Genomic DNA, 5,324 nt, shown 5'->3' with positions numbered 1-5,324 from the left:
TGGCAATCTGGGCAGTGGAGTATCTCTGTTGAATTCCAATGAGAGACTGTCAGTGAGACAATAGAAGCTGGGTTGCAGATCCAATGAAGAAAGGGTCGGGAGGATGTTGTGGTGACATGGGTAGATTGGTCTCCAGGATGTTTGGCTTCTCACTCAACTAGTCCTCATTACCTAGGTCTCCTGGTGGAAAGAGGGAAGACATGGGCTTACTTTACAATGCAGTTAAAGTAGTTACAAGACAACATGAAAAATAATCTTATCCACCAGCCAATTGAACCTGTCTATATGTGGTAGCAATATAGCCTAGTGACGAGGTTACATACAAAGTACTGCATTGAAATAAACAGCAGTACTTCATACAGTCCCAATCTTATAACTGGCACATCAGTAACTCATCATCATTATTAACAAACTCTGCTCCGATTATATCTACTCATTTTGAGGTCAAAATGCACTTTCTATGTTCGTCTAGTCAACCTTGACAGTATCTTACCGGAGGGATTTTACGGATAATGATTCCGGAAAAATGAAACATGAGCAAATTGGTCCTCTGGCGTACATTTAATTCTGCGAGTCAGGCTATGTGAAGTTAGTGGAGCAGGAGCAGACATCAAACAAAGTCACACACACAGAGGAAAGGGAGATGAGCAAAAATGACAAGACTCCACGTCCAGAAAAATCACTGTAAGGGAGCATGAAAGATACAATATATTGTGCCAGTGTCCAGGATATTGGTCCAAACATTGATTTTACTTGAAGTGACTGGAGGAAACTGGAGGAGGCAGTGCCAGAGCTAGATGTCAAGGATCCAGGTTCTCTGTCAGGGTTTTGACTTTCTAATTAACTTTGCAGAAAGTATGTGACATTCCTGCATTTCTAACAACAACTGCATACTGGAGATTAGAGAATAGTTTACATATTGCATAATTAACTCGAATTCCTGTCACCTTTTGACTTGAAGGGGATACTTTGTAGTCCCCTTCAAAGACATTACACACTAGTTGTTGTGAAGGCTTATGTCCTCACCCTTAACCTCTGGCCATGCCCCTCCCTTGCCTCTCACCCCAACCCTCTCCACACTGTTCATTAGCACCCTCCAGTCTTCCTTATTCCTGTTGGTAAGTGCATGGGGCGGCCAACTTATGTTTTCCTTTCCATTTTGTGAGTGACTGACAAGTGAGTACCTTTCATTATTGAATAATATGTATACATGTTCATATCAAGATCCTTGTTAAAGTTAGTGTATATTCTGCATGCAAATTAGTACCGTTTCCTGTCAATCCAGCATTTGAGATGCATTTCAGTTATCCATGTTGCACTTGTCAGTCATGCTTGTATGTTAAAATGTGTTTGTATCCCCCTCTTGTATTTCCCTAGTAAACCTCAACGTTATCCTGCAACTGTTCCCCAAGTGCTCCTGTGTCTGTGTGTGCAATAAACCCCACTATTTGGATCCTTGCTTCATCTCTTCGTTTCCTCTGCCTTATCGACGTGCCATGGTGGCATTCTGAACCAGTCAAAACTTCCTTAAACAGTCCACCTCTTCTATACTAATGTTAGTTGTTAACAATGCAGCGTCTGTATGCGTAGCACTGAATGACAGCTGTAGGCCAACTTCCACTGATCCCACCCCTCATCCCTCTTTACTTCTATCCCTCCCCCCTTCAAATCTGCTTCAACAGGCCTGTTTATTTTTAGCTTCGGGTTTATACAAATTTACAGTAGTTTCTCTCCTTCGTTGTGCGATGGTAGGCTATATTCCTTGGTTAACAGGTTATTGTGCATCCATGTATTCTCTGGAGGCTAAACCCCCGCTGTTCTTATCTGTCTGGAAGGCAAGTCCCAAGATTGTACAAAATGTCCTTGTATCGCGCCACACTCGGCTATTCCATATCCCACTTTCTGAGATTGAGTGGTCACTGAATGATGACAACATCTGACTGATGACGTGTTGGATGATCTTGTTGATTATAGTACCTGCATCCATATGACTTTTTGACACAAATTATTATTATTGTTGTGTCCTATAAAGTACTGTTTGACTTAATGAGTAGGCCATCATAAGTCATCACTGTTATTTTACAGTTGATGTGAGATGTCTTCTGTAGTTTCTGCCTCCAGAGCAGAAGGCCTAATGAGAACAGACGTGTGTGTGTGTGTGTGTGTGTGTGTGTGTGTGTGTGTGTGTGTGTGTGTGTGTGTGTGTGTGTGTAGTGGGAGCCTGCATGGCACTAATACTGGCAAAGGAGGGCTCAACCAACACCCATACTGCACAAACATGTGACTTAACAGAGAGCCACCCCTGATCTGATAGTGGGGTGGTAGAGGCCCACTATTCTCCCTTAGCTGGGCTCAGGTGACTACATACACCATAGACATTAGGTCACACACACATTTAGCTCAGGCCGATCCATCTCATAGGCGCAGCTCATGAGCTCTATCAGCAGCAGATTTGTATTCCCATGGGAAATAAATCTTAATCAACAAATGTTATTGAATCACATCAATGCGTTCGTTCCTCTAATGAAACTGAATAGCACCGAATAATTTCAAACTGAAAATTATCGTTCCTGTATCGTATTGTTCCTGTATGTACAGTACATTCGAAAAGTATTCAAACCACATTTCCTTACGTTACAGCCTTATTCTAAAATGGATTACATCGTTTTTGTCCCCCTCATCAATCTACACAAAATACCCCATAATGACAAAGCAAGAACAGGTTTTTAGACATTTTTGCAGATGTATTAAAAATGTAAAACTGAAATATCAAATTTAAATAAATAGTCAGACCCTTTACTCAGTACTTTGTTGAAGCGTCTTTGGTTGCAATTACAGCCTAGAGTCCTCTTGGGTATGACGCTACAAGCTTGGCACACCTATATTTGGGGAGTTTCTCCCATTCTTCTCTGCAGATCCTCTCAAGCTCTGTCAGGTTGGATGGAGATTGTCGCTGTACACCTATTTTCAGGTTTCTCCAGAGATGTTCGATCGGTTTCAAGTCCAGGCTCTGGCTGGGCCACTCAAGGACATTCAGAGACTTGTCCCGAAGCCACACCTGCACTGTCTTGGTTGTGTGCTTAGGGTCGTTGTCTTGTTGGAAGGTGAACCTTCAACCCAGTCTGAGGTCCTGAGTGCTCTGGAGCAGGTTTTGGTGAAGGATCACTGTGTACTTTGCTCCGTTCATCTTTCCCTCGATCCTGACTAGTGTCCCAGTCCGTGCCGCTGAAAAACATCCCCACAGCATGATGCTGCTACCAGAATGCTTCACCATAGGGATGATGCCAGGTTTCCTCCAGACGTGACGTTTGGCATTCAACCCAAATAGTTCTATCTTGGTTTTATCAGACCAAAGAATCTTGTTTCACATGGTCTGAGAGTTCTTTAGGTGCCTTTTGGCAAACTTCAAACTGGCTGTCATGTGCCTTTTACTCAGGAGTGGCTTTCGTCTGGCCACTTTACCATGCAGGCCTGATTGGTGGAGTGCCACAGAGATGGTTGTCCTTCTGGAAGTTTCTCCCATCTCCACAGAGGAACTCTGGAGCTCTGTCAGAGTGACCATCGGATTCTTGATCACCTCCCTGACCAAGGCCCTTCTCTCCAATTGCTCAGTTTGGCCGGGTGGCCAGCTCTAAGAAGAGTCTTGGTGGTTCCAAACGTCTTACATTTAAGAATGACGGAGGCCACTGTGTTCTTGGGGACCTTCAATGCTGTTTTGATACCCTTTCTCAGATCTGTGCCTCACACAATCCTGTCTCAGAGCTCTACGGATAATTCCTTCAACCTCATAGCTTGGTTTTTGCTCTGACATACTCTGTCATCTGTGGGACCTTATATAGTCAGGTGTGTGCCTTCCATATCATGTCCAATCAGTTGAATTTACCACAGGTGGACTCCAATCAAGTTGAAGGAACATCTCAAGGATGTCAATTTCGAGTTTCATAGCAAAGGCTCTGAATACTTACGTAAATAAGGTATTTCCATTTTTTATTATTTTTATAAATTTGCAAACATTTCTAAAAACCTGTTTTTGCTTTGTCATTATGGGATATTGTGTGTATAGTGATAAAAATACTAATAATTTATACATTTTAGAATAACAAAATGTGGAAAAATGGAAGCGGCCTGAATACTTCCCGAATGCACTCTATCTATCCTGAATAAAAATATAAAAGTGTTGGTCTCGTGAGCTGAAATAAAAGATCCCATAAATGTTCCATAAGCACAAAAATATTATTTCTCCCAAATGTTGTGCTCAAATGTGTTTACATCCCTGTTATTGAGCATTTCTCCTTTGCCAAGATAATCCATCCACCTGACAGGAGTGCCATATCCAGAAGCTGATTAAACAGCATGATCATTACACAGGTGCACCTTGTGATGGGGACAATAAAATGCCACTCTAAAATGTGCAGTTTTGTCACACAACTCAATGCCACAGATGTCTCAAGTTGAGGGAATGTGCAATTGACATACTGACTGCAGGAATATCCACAAGAGCTGTTGCCAGAGAATTGAATGTTAATTTCTCTATCATAAGCCTCCATTATAATTTTAGAGAATTTGGCAGTATGTCCAACCGGCCTCACAACTGTAGACCACGCACAACCAGGACCTACAAATATGACTTCTTCACCTTCAGGATCGTCTGAGACCAGCCACCCAGACAATTGATGAAACTGTGGGTATGCACAACCGAAGAATGTCTGCGCAAACTGTCAGAAACAGTCTCAGGGAAGCTCATCAGGCATGCTCTTTGTCCTTGCTGATTTCAAAGTTGTGAACAGAGAAGCCCATACTGGCAGGGGGTTATGGTATGGACAGGCATAGGTTAAGGACAACAAACACAATTGCATTTATTGATGGTAGTTTGAATTCACAGAGACACCATGATGAGATCCTGAGGCCCATTGTCGTGCCATTCATCCCCTGCCATCTCCTCATGTTTCAGCATGATAATGCACGGCCCCATGTCGCAAGAATCTGAACACAATTCCTGGAAGCTGAAAATGTCCCAGTTCTTTCATGACCTGCATACTCACTGTGACATGTCACCCATTGAGTATGTTTGGGATGCTCTGGATCAACGTGTACGACAGCGTGTTCCAGTGTCGCGCTGCATGAGGCAAATGGTCGTTACACCAGATACTGACTGGTTTTCCGATCCACACCCCTACCTTTTTTAAGGTATCTGTGACCAACAGATTCATATATGCATTCCCAGTCATGTGAAATCCATAGATTTGGGCCTAATGAATTCACTTCAATTGATTGATTTAATTATATAAACTGTAACTCAGTAAAATCTTTGACATTTTTGCATG

Source organism: Oncorhynchus clarkii, chromosome 28, assembly GCF_045791955.1.
Source record: "Oncorhynchus clarkii lewisi isolate Uvic-CL-2024 chromosome 28, UVic_Ocla_1.0, whole genome shotgun sequence".
Taxonomy (NCBI): domain Eukaryota; kingdom Metazoa; phylum Chordata; class Actinopteri; order Salmoniformes; family Salmonidae; genus Oncorhynchus; species Oncorhynchus clarkii.
This window is presented reverse-complemented; position numbering follows the sequence as displayed.